Source organism: Loxodonta africana, chromosome 21 (genome assembly GCF_030014295.1).
Source record: "Loxodonta africana isolate mLoxAfr1 chromosome 21, mLoxAfr1.hap2, whole genome shotgun sequence".
NCBI classification, from domain to species: domain Eukaryota; kingdom Metazoa; phylum Chordata; class Mammalia; order Proboscidea; family Elephantidae; genus Loxodonta; species Loxodonta africana.
In genome coordinates, this window is record NC_087362.1 from 48129750 (window position 1) to 48146045 (window position 16296).

The 16296-nt window shown below is 39.5% G+C and overlaps 1 protein-coding gene across 10 annotated transcripts in view; it reads right to left on the bottom strand.

Moving 5' to 3' along the window:
• The window catches only part of NFAT5 (nuclear factor of activated T cells 5), a 142053-nt gene that overhangs the window by 87444 nt on the left and 38313 nt on the right, over positions 1 to 16296 (bottom strand). The window lies entirely within an intron of this gene.

Consider the following 16296-nt stretch of genomic DNA (forward strand, 5'->3'; position numbering starts at 1 on the left):
CTACAAGAACAAATAGAAAAAGAGCAGCAAAAGAAGCCCACAGCTGCCAGAAGAAAGGAATAATAAAGATTAGAGCAGAAATAAATGAAACAGAAAAACTGAAACAATCAACAAGACTAGAAGCTGATTCTTTGAAAGGATCAATAAAAGCAACAAACCACTGGCCAAATTGACAAAAGAAAAAAAAAAGAGAGAAGATGCATATAACCCAAAAAGAAATGAGATGGGCGACATCAGAACAGAACCAACGGAAGTAAAAAGGATCATAACAGAATACTACAAAAAATTAGACTAAGACAAATTTGAAAACACAGAGAAAATTCCTAGGCACACATTACCTACCTAAGCTAACATAAACTGAGGAAGAACACCTGAACAAACTCACCACAAAAGAAATCGCAGAGATCATTAAAAAACTACCAACCAAAAAAAAAAAAAAAGCCCTGGCCCGGACGGTCTCACTGGAGAATTCTACCAAACATTCAGAGAACAGTTGACACCTATACTACTCAAACTATCCCAGAACACAGAAAAGGAAAGAATAATCCCAAATTCATTCTATGAAGCCAACATAACCCTGATATCAAAACCAGGCAAAGATACCACGAAAAAAGAAAATGGTGGACCAACATCCCTCACGAACACTGATGCAGATATTTTCAACAAAATTCAAGCCAATAGAATCAAACAGCCTATCCCCACCTCAAAAAAAGAAAAAATACATTAAGACCAAGTGGGAGTGGGGCCAAGATGACAGAGCAGTTAGACACTTCTTGCAGTCCCTCTTACAAAAGACTGGAAAAAACAAGTCAATCAATTATATATGGACAATCTAGGAGCTCTGAACATCAAAGACAAAGTTGAGGAGTCAGACTGACAGGCAGGGGGAGGAAGAGACGGTTCAGAAGCAGTGATGATTTGCCAGACCTGACCTGGCTGGCACCTTGCAGGTTGGATTGGCCGGTGCGCACAGACTGAGGCAAATAGTAGCCCTTTGGGCATATTTTCCACACTGGGAGAAACTGAGTGGCAGACGGTCTGCACAAGCCTCCAGAACCAGGGAGAAGCAGAGCTGAATCTGTGAAAGTTAAGTACAAGTGTCTAACATACCACACAGGACCAAAAACACCCTTACCCTCTCTGGGAAGTACCTCTCTCCCATTTACCCGCCCACTCCCTGCTCTGCTCTGGTCCCAGTCTGGCTTCAGTGGTTGCTGTGCTCCCTCGGCCAGAAGTGAGACCTGTTTCAAGCCCTGAGCCGTTCTCCCAGCTTTGGAGAGGGAACAAATTAGCAAACAAGAAAAAATACTCTGTCAGTTGCCCTAAACTGGGAACTCCGGGCAGGCACAGCCCTTTTTGCCTAGGTACAGGCATCAGGGGTCCACAAACTTTGCATGTCTTTCAACCCTACCTAGACCAGTGTGGGCCATTTCAACAGCACAGGCCCTCATCAGCACAGTACAACGGGGTATATATCTGAAGCCTATTTCAACTGCAACTGCTAAGGGGGAGTGGCAGACTCGTGACATTTGACACCACCCTGCCCACTAAGCAAGGTCCTTACCTACCTACATCAGGGGCTTGAGGACTGGTGGCTCCACCTACTCCACCTAGCCACCCGCAACAGGGGTCTGAGAATAAGTGGTGCCTCCCAGTCCGTACAGCCATAAGCACTGGGTGCCCCAAGTCTGGCTGCAAAACCTGCCCACCTATGTGCACTAGGGAACAGGGACATGCCTTCTGCACAAGCACACGGGGCAGGCATCAGCCCCCTGCCTTACTCAGCACATGACCCCCTACTACAGCCAGATACCTGTGCCTGCTCCAATCACTCCTAAGTAGCCCTTCCCACTAGGACTATAGGTGAGCTCCTATACCACACACTTGGTGACTGATGACCTGAACTCCTGAGCTGAATCCACATAATAAAAGTAAACAGGCTCCTGGACTCGCATGCCTAGTAGTAGTTCTAAGCACCAGGTGACAGGGCGTGAGAACTTCAAAGACACCAATAATCAAAGTAGTTCACACCACCAGCCTATATGGGCATATCAAAACAAAACAAGAAGCTAGGCCACATTAAAGTAAACATAAAATAAATAAATATAATAACTTATTGATGGCTCGGAGACAACAGTCAATATCAAATCACATAAAAAGGCAGAACATGATGGCTTCAGCAAGTGACCAAAACAAAGAATCAAGAAACCTTCCAGAGGAAGATAATTTCTTGAAGTTACAGAGGTAGAGTTCAAAAGATTAATATACACAGCTTTTCAAGAGATCAGAAGAAGAGCAGGCAAAATGCAGACCAAGCCAAGGAACACAAAGACAAAGCAACAAAGGAACTTAAGAAGGTTATACAAGAACATAATGACAAATTTAACAGACTGCAAGAATCCATAGACAGAAAGCAAACAGAAATCCAAAAGATTAACAATAAAATTTCAGAATGAGAAAGTCAATAAATACAATGTCATAGGAGCAGAACTGAGGCAACGGAAGTCAGAAATAGTGAGACTGAAAATAAAGCACTTGACACCAACTTATTTGAGGCAAAATCAGAAAAAAGAATTAAAAAAAATGAAGAAACCCTAAGAATTATGTGGGATTCCATCAAGAGGAATAACATCCAAGTGATTGGAAAGAAGAGAAAACAGAGAATTGTTGAAGATTTGTTGGCAAAAAACTTCCCTGATATTGTGAAAGATGAGAAGATATCTACCCAAGAAGCTCATCGAACCCCACACATGGTAGGGCCCAAAAGAAAGTCACCAAGTGTCTTAGTTATCTAGCGCTGCTATAACAGAAATACCACAAGCAGATGGCTTTAACAAAGAGAAATTTATTTCCTCAGAGTAAAGTAGGCTAAAAGTCCAAATTTGAGGCATTAGCCCCAGGGGAAGGCTTTCTCTCTCTGTCGGCTCTGGAAAAAGGTCCTTGTCTTCAATGTTCTCACAGTCAAGGAGTTTCTAAGGTGCAGGGATCCCGGGTCCAAAGGATGTGCTCTGCTCCTGGTGCTGCTTTCTTTGTGGTATGAGGTCCTCATCTTTCTGCTTGCTTTCCTTTCCTTTTTATCTCTTGAGAGATAAAAGGTGGTACAGGCCACATACCAGGGAAACTCCCTTTATGCTGGATCAGGGATGTGACCTGGGTAAGGGTAAGGGTGGTGTTACAATCCCACCCTAATCCTTTTAACACAAAATTACAATCACAAAATGGAGGACAACCAAAGAATAGTGGGAATCATGGCCTAACCAAGTTGACACATATTTTTTGGGGGGATCCAATTCAGTCCATGACACCAAAACATATTATAATCAAACTTGCCAAAACCAAAGCTAAAGAGAGAATTTTAAGAGCGGCTAGAAATAAATGAAAAGTCATCTACAAAGAAGTCAGTAAGACTAAGGACTAAGCTCTGACTACTCAGCAGAAACCACACAGGCAAAAAGACAATGGGATGACATACATGAAGTCTCGAAGAAAAATAGTTGCCAGTGAAGAATTATGTAACCAGCAAACCTGTCTATCAATTATAACAGTGAAATGAGGCATTTCCAGATAAACAGAAGTTAAGGTAATTTGTCAGAACCAAAATTACAAGTAATACTAAATGGAGTGCTCCAGTTAGAAAATCAATAACATCAGATAACAATACAAGACTAGAACACAGGACAGAATGACTTGATATCAACCCAGAGAGAGAAGTCACAAAAATAAATGAAAGCTAAAACACTGAAAATAGGGGAACATCAATACGTATATACAGACATCAATATGTGAAAGATGACAATATTAAAACAAAAAAGAAGGGCTAAATGATGCAGTTATAGAACTTTTATATGGAGAGGAAGTCAAGATGATATAAAGAAATAACAGATTGGTTTAAACCAGGAAAAACAGAGGTAAATATTAAGGTAACCACAAAGGACACCAAAATAAAAAGAAGAAAAACATAAAGACTCAGCAAATACAAAATCAACAACAAAGAAGATGAAAAGACAATACACAAAGAAAAACAACTCAGCACAGAAAATTAAGTGGAAAGCAGAAACTGTCCACACACGCACACAAAAATACATCAAAATGACAACACTAAACTCATACCTAGCAATAATTATGCAGAATGTAAATGGACTAAATGCACTGACAAAGAGATTGAGAGTGGCAGAATGGATAAAAAACCACGATACATCTATATGCTGCCTACAAGAGACACACCTTAGACTCAAAGACACAAACTCAACAGATGGAAAAAAACATATCAAGCAAACAACAATCAAAAAAGAGCAGGAGTAGTAATATTAAACTCTTACAAAATAGACTTTAAAACAAAATTCACCACAAAGGATAAGGAAGGACACTATGTAATGATTAAAGGGTCAATACACCAGAGGAAATAACCATAATAAATATTTACACACCCAAAAACAGGGCTCCAAATAGAGAAACAGACAGCTCCACAATAATAGGAGAAGACTTCAAAACAACACTTTGGGTTACAGACAGAACATCCAGAGAGAAGCTCAATAAAGACATTGAAGGTCTAAATGCCACAATCAACTAACTTGACCTCATAGACATATACAGAACCCTCCACCCAACGGCAGCCAAGTACACTTTCTTTTCCAAAGCACATGGAGCATTCTCCAGAAAAGACCACATATTAGGCCATAAAGCAAGCCTTAACAGAATTCAAAGTATCAAAATATTACAGAACATCTTTTCTGACTGTAATGCCATAAAAATCAAAATCAGTAACAGAAAAAGCAAGGAAAAAAAGTCAGACACGGAAATTGAACACCTTGCTCCAAAACTTTATCGCCACTCTTATTCAACATTGTACTGGAAGTCCTAGCTGGAGTAATAAGACAAGAAAGGGAAATAAAGGGCATCCGAATTGGACAGGAAGAAGTAAAACTACCCCCATCCGTAGACAATATGATCCGATACACAGAAAATCCCAAAGAATGCACAAGAAAGCTACTGGAACTAATAAAAGGCTTCAGCAAAATGGCAAGGTACAACAAGATCAAGATGCAAAAATTAGTCGGATTTCTCTACATTAACAAAGAGAATTGTGAAAAGAAAATCAGGAATACAATACCATTTACAATAGTGCCCCTCCCTAAAAAAGGTAAATACTTAGGAATACCTAGGAATAAACACCTACATGGCCAACTGACTGGAAGAGATCCATATCTATGCCTATTCCAAAGAAAGGAAATCCAGCCAAATGCAGAAATTATCGAACAATATCATTAATATCACACGCAAGTAAAATTTTGCTGAAGATCATTCAAAAGCGGCTGCAGCAGTACATCGACAGAAAACAGCCATAAATTCAAGCCAGGTTCAGAAAATGACATGGAACCAGGGATATCCTTGCTGATGTCAGATGAATCCTGGCTGAAAGCAGAGAATACCAGAAGGATGTTTACTTGTGTTTATTGACTATGCAAAGGCATTTGACTGTGTGGATCATGACAAATTACACAACATTGGAAAGAATGGGAATTTCAGAACACTTAGCTGTGCTCATGAGGAACATGCACTTAGACCAAGAGGCAGTCGTTCAAACAGAACAAGGAGATACTGAGTGGTTTCAAGTCAGGAAGGGTGTGTGTCAGGGTTGTATCCTTTCACCATACTTATTCAACCTGTATGCAGAGCAAATATGTGAGAAGCTGGACTATATGAAGAACGGGACACAGGGATTGAAGGAAGACTATCAACAACCTGTGTTATGCAGATGACACAACCTTGCTGGCTGAAAGGGAAGAGGACTTGGAACACTTACTGATGAAGATCAAAGACCACAGCCTTCAGCAGAGATTATACCTCGACATAAAGAAAACAAAAATCCTCAAAACTGACCCAATGAGCAACATCATGATAAACGGAGAAAAGACTGAAGTTGTCAAGGATTTCATTTTACTTGGATCCACAATCAACACTCATGGAAGCAGCAGTCGAGAAATCAAACAACACATTGCATTGGGCAAACGTGCTGCAAAAGACCTCTTTAAAGTGTTAAAAAGCAAAGATGTCCCCTTGAAGACTAAAGGTGCACCTGACCCAAGCCATGGCGTTTTCAATCACCTCATACGCATGGGAAAGCTGAACAATGAATAAGGAAGACCGAAGAAGAACTGACGTCTTTGAATTGTACTGCTGGCGAAGAATACAGAATACACCACAGACTGCCAAAAGAACGAATATGTCTTGAAAGTACAGCCAGAATGCTTCTTAGAAGCAAGGATGACAAAACTATGTCTCACATACTTTGGACATATTATCAGGAGGGATCAGTCCCTGGAGAAGGACATCATGCTTGTTAAAGTACGGGGTCAATGAAAAAGAGGAAGACCCTCAACAGAATGGACTGACAAAGTGGCTGCAAGAATGGGCTCAAGCATAACAACGATCATGAGGATGGCGCAGGACTGGGCAGTCTTTCGTTCCGTTGTACGACTTGACGGCACCTAACAACACCAACGGGAATGTAAAGGACTTACACACAGACAACTACAAAACACTACTGCAAGAAACCAGAAGAGACCTGCAAAAGGAAAAACATACCACATTCATGGACAGGAAGACTTAACATGGTGAGAATGCCAGTAATACCCAAAGCAATCTATAGACACAATACAATCCTGATCCAAATTCCAACAACATTGTTTAACGAGATGGAAAAACTAATCGCCAACTTTATATGGAAAGGAAAGAGCCCCTGGATAAATAAAACATTATTGAAGAAGAAGAGCAAAGTGGGAGGCCTCAAACTACCCAATCTCTGAAGCTGCTACACAGCTACAGAAGTCAAAACAGCCTGGTACTGGTACAACAACATAGATCGATGGGACAGAATTGAGAACCCAGAAATAAATCCAACCACCTACAGACAGTTAATCTACATCAAAGGGTTGAAGACCATTAAATGGGGAAGAGACAGTCTTCACCCAATGGTGCTGGCAAAACTGGATATTCATTTGCAGAAAACTGAAAGAAGACCCATACCTCATCCCATACACAAAATCTAACTGAAAATGGTTCAAAGACCTAAATGTAAAACCTAAAACTAAAAAGCTCATGAAAGAAAATGTAGGGGCAACGCTAGGCATCCTAATTTTGGCATAAATAGAATATCAAACATAAGTAAAAATGGACAAACTCTAGAAGATAAACGAGATAACTGAGACCTCCTAAAAATTAAATCCTTATGCTCATCAAAGGCTTTTCCAAGAGTGTAAAAAGAGAACCTACAGGCTGGGAAAAAATCTTCAGCAACAACGTATCTGATAAAGTTTTTATCTCTAAAATATACAGAAAATTGCAATAATGCAACAATAAAAAGAAAAGCAACCCAATCACAAAATGGACAAAGGACACGAACAGAAACTTCACCAAAGAGGACACTCAGGTAACCAACAAATACATGAAAAGATGCTCATGATCATTAGCAATGAGAGAAATGCAAATCAAAACCATGATGACATATCATCTCACCCTTGCAAGAATGGCACTGATGAAAAATTCAGAAAACAACACAAATAGACACAGGAACACCCATGTTCACGGCAGCATTACTCACAATAGCACTAAGATGGAAACAACCTAAGTGCCCATCAACAGCTGAACGGATAAAAGAAATTATGGTACACACACAATGGAATACTACTCAACAATAAAGAACAAAGATGAATCCATGAAACATCTCACGACATGGATGAATCTGGAGGGCATTATGCTAAGTGAAATAAGTCAATCACAAAAAGACAAATATTGTATGAGACCACTACTACAAAAACTCAAGGAAACATTTAAATATCTTTGATGGTTACTAGGGAGGGGAAGGGTGGGTAGGGGAAATCACTAACTGGATGGCAGATAAGTGTTAACTTTGGTGAAGGGAAAGACAACAGGCAATATAGGGGAAGTTGGCACAACTTGACCAAGGCAAAGCCATAGAAGCTTCCTAGACATATCTTAACACCTTGAGGGAGGGAACTACTGGGACTGAGGGCTGGGGACCATGGTCTCAGGGGACGTCTAGGTCGATTGGCATTACAGTTCATAAAGAAAATGTTCTACAACCTACTTTGGTGAGCAGCGTCTGGGGTCTTAAAAGCTTGTGAGCAGCTATCTAAGATTCTTCTATTGGTCCCATCCCGTCTGGAGCAAAGAAGAATTAAGAAAACCAAAGATACAAGGAAAAATATTAGTCCAAAGGACTAACGGACCACATGAACCACAGCCTCTACCAGCCTGAGCCCAGAAGAATTAGAGAAAGTGCATGGCTACCACCACTGACTGCTCTGAAAGGGATCATAATACAGGGTCCTGGACAGAGCAGAAATAAAATCTAGAACAAAATTCAAATTCACAAAAACGACCAGACTTATCGCTCTGACAGTGACTGGAGAAACCACTGGGACTACAGCCCCCAGACACCCTTCTAACTCAAAAGACAAAACTGTGGAAGTTCACCTTTCAGCCAAGATTAGACAGGCCTACAAAACAAACAATAACACATGTGAGGAACACGCTTCTTAGATCAATCAAGTATATGAGACTAAATGTGCAACTCCTGCCCAAAAGCAAAAATGAGGAGGCAGGAAGGGACAGGGAAACTGGATGAATCAATGCAGGGCACCCGAACTGAAAACAAGGAGAGTGCTGATATGTTTCGGGGATTGCAACCAATGTCACGAAACAATCAGTGTATATATTTTTGAATGAGAAACTAATTTGCTCTGTAAACTTTCACCTAAAGCACAATTGAAAAAAAAAAAATTTTTTTTTTTCCCAGAAAGAAGCTGAACCAAAAAGTGCAAAAATGTCCTGGTAGCATGAATTTCTGGTTCCAGTTGTTCCTAATGCTGAGCAGTAGCTCTGTCCTTTCCATGGCTCAGTGGATTCTGTGGACCTACGTAAACACCCTTTTTTAACTAGTTAGAATTAAGTTTCTATCATTTACAACCAAAACTAACACTACTCCTTTCTCTCCCTCTGTTTCTATATAAAATCAACTTTCAAGTCCCCCAGAGTCTACTTAAGGCTCAAATGTTTCCACTTCTTCTAAGATTGATTTGTTCATTCTTTTGACAGTCCACAGTATATTCAATATTTTTTGCCAACACCTCAGTTCAAATGCATCAATTCTTCTCCTTTTTTCACTACCCAACTTTCAAAAGCATATGAGGTGACTCAAAAGACCATGGCTTCAGTCAGACACACCTTAGTCATTTTTCAAGGTGAAAGAACTGAAGAGAAAATTCAAGTCTCGAGATGGCATTACTGAAGGATTCTATGGGCAATAAATTAAATGATGCAGGAAGCATCAAAAGAAGATGGAAGGAATACACAGAGTCACTTTACCAAAAACAACTGGTTGATGTCTAACCATTTCGCAGTTAGCATATGATCAAGGGTCCAGGAATTGACAAAATATCAGTCGAGACGCTTCAACAAAAGAATGCAACGCTGGAAACACTTACTTGTCTATGTCAAAAAATTTGGAAGACAGCTATCTGGCCAACTAACTGGAAGAGATCCAAATCTGTGCCCACTCTAAAGAATTGTGATTAAGTGAAATGTGGAAATTATCGAACAATTATCATTAATATCACACGACACTGTCTAACTCTTTAACATGGTTTATAAGGACTTATATGATTCTACAGCCTTATTCCTCTCTATTCTCTTTCCCTCCACGCATCAAGATACAATGATTTTCCATTCTTCAGTCATGCTCTGCCTTCTCTTTGTCTTTGCAAATGCCATTGCTTCTGCCTGAAACATTGCCCTTCCCACAGTCCCTTTCAGCTGTAATTTCTTCCCAAGGAGCTTTCCCTGACCCCTCCAGGCTTAGTTAGGTATTCGTCCTATGCATTTCCCCTACCAGAATACTTATCACACTGTTCCATGATTGCCAGTTTATTTATCTGTATTTCCTATTAGATTATACATGTCATGAGAACAGTGGATGTATCAGTCTCACTCCCACTGACTCCTAACAATATTGCATAGTGCCTGGCACCAAGAGGAACTCATTCAATGATTGCATGAATGAGAAGGAGAGTAGAAGGTGTGAGAATACATAAAGTTGCTCACAGACCATATAAAGAATAAAGAAGAAGAGTCAGAAAGAGAAAAGAAGCTAAAGAAGGAGTCAGGACAGCCTGGAGAGTACAATGTCAAAAAGAATAGTCTTGGGAGTGGATGACCAAAAGTAAAAATGTGCATCTAGTTCAAGTAAGAAGGAACTTGAAAGAATGCATTTATTTGATGTGGCAAAAAGGTATCTTTTTATATCTTTACCAAAGAAGTATCACGGAAGTAATGGGGATAAAAGTCAGAAGGCAGAGTTGAAGGCCAAAGGGAAGCAAGGAATTAAAATCAGTATAAGCACTCCTTGGAAACTCCATGGGGCAGTTCTACTCTGTCCTATAGGGTCGCTATGAGTCGGAATCGACTCAATGGCACTGGGTATAAGCCGAAATATAGAGTACTATTTCAAAAAGTCAATCCAAGGGGAAGGAAAAACGAAACTTAAGGAAACAGGGTCAAATATATTTCATTGTCTTTTCGTGTGGAAGAAGAAATTGTGTATGCCTGACAGTATAAGAGAAACTACCAGCAATGGGGGAAAGTTTGACAAGTTCCAAGAGAGAACATAAAGAAGTTTAATTAAGAAAACACCATCAGATTTTAAAACTGTTAAATCATAAGTGAATTTCCCATAAAGTGTTTGCATGCCAACAAAAGGTTAAGGAAAGCTGGATGGTGAAGAAGTTGAGACTAGTATAAAGCTAAAAACTAAACCCACTGCCATGAAGTCAATTCAGACTCACAGGGACCCTGTAACAACCCTATAGTAATGAACATAATAAAAGTATTTTTGGGCATTATTTTAGGATTATACTAGTTTTCTAGTTTTCTTTTTAAGCATCAGGGCCCTTTTTGAAATTGAATTTCCAAGGAGTGCCTGGCGGATTTGAACTGCTGACCCTTTGGTTAGCAGCCGTAGCACTTAACCATTACACCACCAGGGTTTCCATCTTTTTTTGGGGGGGGCATTATTTTAGGATTATACTAGTTTTCTAGTTTTCTTTTGCAGCATCAGGGCCCTTTTTGAAATTGAATTACATGAAGAGGTACCACCACAAAAATATTAGTAAAAAGCAGTTTGACAACAACTGCTGTAAAAAATAAACCTAAAATTCAAAAAAGAATAATGAAAAAAGAGAGATGGAAGATATAAAAAGAGAAGGAAAATATGTCACACAGTCAAATCCAGGAGATTGAGGTGCCTTAGAAAAGAGATTGGGCATTTCTTCCACTGACATAAAAGAAAAAAGACAAGAAAATATGAGAAGACTCAAATTTTTGAGTTGAAGAGGTAGAAAGCTGAAGAACTTCAGTGGGATGGCTTGGATGTGCTCTAGAAGAGAGTTCAATAATTTCTATTTGCTAGTGGCTGTGCTCTAGAAGCAGCTGCTTAAGAAGCATGTAAGAAATCCTTCTATACCTATTAATTTTTAAAAAAAGATTTTATCATATTTTTAGAGCAGTTTTAGGTTTATAGAAAATTGTACAGAAAGTACAGAGCTTCCCCATATAAACCCTCTTCCCCCTGCACAAGGTTTCTCTATTACTAATATCTTGCATTCATGTGGTACATTTGTTACATGTGATAAACCAATATTGATACATTATTATTAAAGTATATAGTTTACATTAGGGTTCGCTGTTTGTACAGTTCTATGGACTCTGACAAACGCATAACATCATGTGTCCACCATTACAGTATCATACAGAATAGGTTCATTGCCTCAAAAATGCCCTGTGCTCCACCTATTCATCCCTCTTCCCCTCTGGCAACTGCTGACAGATTTTTTTAACCAGTTGTTGATGAGTTGATTTTGACTCATGTTGATCCATGTGTGTCAAGTGTAGAACTGTGTTCCATAGGGTTTTCAGTGGCTAATTTTTCAGAAGTAGATTGCCAGGCCTTTCTTCCAAGGTACCTCTGGATGGCCTCAAACGGCCAACCTTCCAGTTAGCCAAACATTTAGCAGCACCACCCAGGGATTCTGGCTTTTTTTTTTTTTTTTTTTTTGAACTTATCCTTGTATTGTCTCTATAGTTTTACCTTTTTCAGAATGTCTTGTGGTTCGAATCATACAGAAAGTGGCTTTTTCAGACTGGCTTCCTTCACTTAGCAATATGCATTTAAGGTTTCTCTCCTATGTCTTTTAATGGCTAGCTAGTGCATTTCTTTTTATTGCTGAATAATACTCCACTGTTGTTTATCCACTCACCTATTGAAAGGCATCTTGGTTGCTTCCAATTTTTGGCAATTATGAATAAAGCTGCTATAAACACTAGTGTGCAGATTTTCATGTGGATGTACATTTTCAACTCATTTGGGCATAAATACCTAGAGGTACAATTGCTGGATCATATGGTAAGCCTGTGTTTTGTTTTGTAAGAAACTGCCAGACTGTCTTCCAAAGCAACTCTACCATTTTATATTTCCACCAGCAATGAATGAGAGCTCCTATCCCTCCATATCTTTTCCAGAATTTGGTGTTGTCAGTGTTTTGAATTTCAGCCATTCTATTAAGTGTGTAGTGGAATCTCACTGTTGTTTTAATATGCACATTTTTAATGATATATGATACTAACCATCTTTTCATACGCTTACTTGCCATCTGTGTATATTCTTTGGTGAGGTGTCTGTTCAGGTCTTTTGCCCATTTTGAAATAGGGTTGTTTTTTTATTGCTCATTTTTTTTTTTAATTGTACTTTTTAAGTGAAAGTTTACAAATCAAGTCAGTCTCTCACACAAAAACTTATAGCCACCTTGCTATATACTGCTAGCCGCTCTCCCCCTAACGAGACAGCCCACTCCGCTTCTCCATTCTGTATTCCCAGCTCCTGTCCACCTCTGCCTTCTCATCTCGCCTCCCGACAGGAGCTGCCCACATAGTCTCCTGTCTCTACTTGAGCCAAGAAGTTCACTCCTAACCAATACCATTTTCTGTCTTATAGTCCAGTCCAATGCCTGTGTGAAGAGTTGGCTTTGGGAATGGTTCCAGCCTTGAGCTAACAAAGGGTCTGGGGACCACGACCTCCAGAGTCCTTCTAGTCTCTGTAAGACCATTAAGTCTGGTCTTTTTATGAGAATTTGAGGTCTGCATCCCACTGCTCTCCTGCTCCATCAGGGATTCTCTGTTGTATTCCCTGTTAGGGCAGTCATTGCTGGTAGCCAGGCACCATCTAGTTCTTCAAGAATCAGGCTGATATAGTCTCTGGTTTACGTGGCCCTTTCTGTCTCCTGGGCTAATATTTACCTTGTATCTTTGGTATTCTTCATTCTCCTTTGCTCCAGGTGGGTTGAGGCCAATTGATGCATCTTAGATGGCTGTGTGCTAGCGTTTAAGACCCCAGGCTCTACTCACCAAAGTGGGATGTGGAATATTTTCTTAATATGTTTTGTTACACCAGTTGACGTGGATGTCCCCTGAAACTATGGTCTCCAGACCCCCATCCCTGCTACTCCGGCATTTGGTTGTATTCGGGAAACTGCTTTTGGTTTAGTCCAGTTGTGCTGACCTCACCTGTATTTTGTGTTGTCTTTCCCTTCAACTAAAATAGTTCTTGTCTACTACCGAATTAGTGAATACCCCTCTCCCTTCCTCCTCACCCTTGCAACCATGAAAGAATATTTTCTCCTGTGTTTAAACTTTTTCTTGAGTTCTTATAATAGTGGTCTCATAAAATATTTGTCCTTTTGCAGCTGACTAATTTCACTCAGCATAATGCCTTCCAGATTCCTCTATGCTATGAGAAGTTTCACAGATTCATCATTGTTCTTAATCATTGGGTAGTATTCCATTATGTGAATATACCATAATTTATTTATCCATCTGTTGATGGATTCATCTGTTGGTTGCTTCCATCTTTTTGCTATTGTGAACAGTGCTGCAATGAACATGGGTGGGCATATATCTGTTTGTGTGAGGGCTCTTATTTCTCTAGGATATATTCCAAGGAGTGCAATTGCTGGATTGTATGGTAGTTCTATTTCTAGCTTTTTAAGGAAACGCCAAATCAATTTCCAAAGTGGTTGTACCATTTTACACTCCCACCAGCAGTGTATAAGTGTTCCAGTCTCTCCACAACCTCTCCAATAGTATTTTGTGTTTCTTGGATTAATGCCAGCCTTGTTGGAGTGAGATGGAATCTCATCGTAGTTTTGATTTGCATTTCTCTAATGGCTAATGAACGTGAACATTTCCTCAGGTATCTGTTAGCTACCTGAATGTCTTCTTTAGTAAACTGCCTGTTCATATCCTTTGCCCTTTTTTTTAATTGGGTTACTTGTCTTTTTGTTGTTGAGTTTTTGCAGTATCATGTAGATTTTAGAGATCAGGCACTGATAAGAAATTTCATAGCTAAGAACTTCTTCCCAGTCTGTAGGTAATCTTTTCACTATTTTGGTGAAGCCTTTGGATGAGCATAGGTGTTTGATTTTTAGGAGCTCCCAGTTATCTAGTTTCTCTCCTGGTGTTTGTGCATTGTTAGTAATGTTTTGTATACTGTTTATGCCATGTATTAGGGCTCCTAATGTTGTCCCTATTTTTTCTATCATGATCTTTACCATTTTAGACTTTATATTTAGGTCTTTGATCCATTTTGAGTTAGTTTTTGTGCATGGTGTGAGGTATGGGTCTTGTTTCATTTTTTTGCAGATGGATATCCAGTTAAGCCAGCACCATTTGTTAAAGAGGCTGTCTTTTTTCCCATTTAACTGACTTTGGGCCTTTGTCAAATATCAGCTGCTCATATGTGGATGGATTTATGTCTGGATTTTCTATTCTGTTCCATTGGTCTATGTTCTATTGTTGTACCAGTACCAGGCGGTATAATAGGTTCTAAAATCAGGTAGTGTGAGGCCTCCCATTTTGTTCCTCTTTTTCAGTGATGCATTACTTATCTGGGGCCTCTTTCCCTTCCATATGAAGTTGCTGATTTGTTTCTCCATCTCATTAAAAAAAAAATGTCGTTGGAATTTGGATCAGAATTGCATTGTATCTACAGATCGCTTTTGGTAATAGACATTTTTACAATGTTGAGTCTTTCCACCCATGAGCAAGGTGTGTTTTTCCACTTATGTAGGTCTCTTTTGGTTTCTTGCAGTAGTGTCTTGTAATTTTCTTTGTATAGGTCTTTTACATCTCTGGTAAGATTTATTCCTAAGTATTTTATTTCCAAATATTTCTTGGGGGCTACCGTAAATGGTATTGATTTGGTGATTTCCTCTTCGATGTTCTTTTTGTTGGCTGTCCTAATTATCTAGTGCCGCCATAACAGAAATACCACAAATGGATGACTTTAACAAAGAAAAATTTATTTTCTCACAGTCTAGTAGGTTATAAGCTGTTAGCCCCAGGGGAAGGCTTTCTCTCTCTGTCAGCTCTGGAGGAAGATCCTTGTCCTCAATCTTCCCCTGGTCGAGGAGTTTCTCAGGCACAGGGACCCCATGTCCAAAGGATGCACTCTGCTCCTGGTGCTGCTTTTTTGGTGATATGAGGTCCCCCACTCTCTGCTTGCTTCCCTTTCCTTTTATCGCTTGAGAGATAAAAGGTGGTACAGGCCACACCCCAGGGAAACTCTCTTTACCTTGGATTAAGGAGATGACCTGAGTAAGAGTGTTGTTACAATCCTACCCTAATCCTTTCAACATAAAATTACAATCACAAAAGGGAGGACAACCACACAATACTGGGAATCACGGCCTAACCAAGTTAACACACATTTTTGGGGGGACACAATTCAATCCATGACATACTCCAAATAGGGCTGTCAGATAAACATAGGATGCCTCATTAAATTTGAGTTTCAGATAAACAAAATATTGTATGGGACATACTTATTCTAAAATATTATTGGTTGTTAACTGACATTCAAATTTAACTGGACATCCTGTATTTTTACTTGCTAAACCTGGGAACTCTAACTCCCTTCTAGCTTGCTTTTCTGTCCTTCAGAATCTACTGATACGATGGTGAGCAAATGACACTCTCTCTACCCTTATGAAATTTACAATCTAATGGAAGAAGCACGGCTCCTTGCAGTTTTCCTTCCTGGCCCTTACCATGACTCAAAATTATATATTTGTGTTGTTATATGGCTAATAACTGAACCTGTAATAGTCTCTACCATAAGTCTATAAGCTCTTTTATGGATAGGTCCATATCTGCTTAAATTATACATAC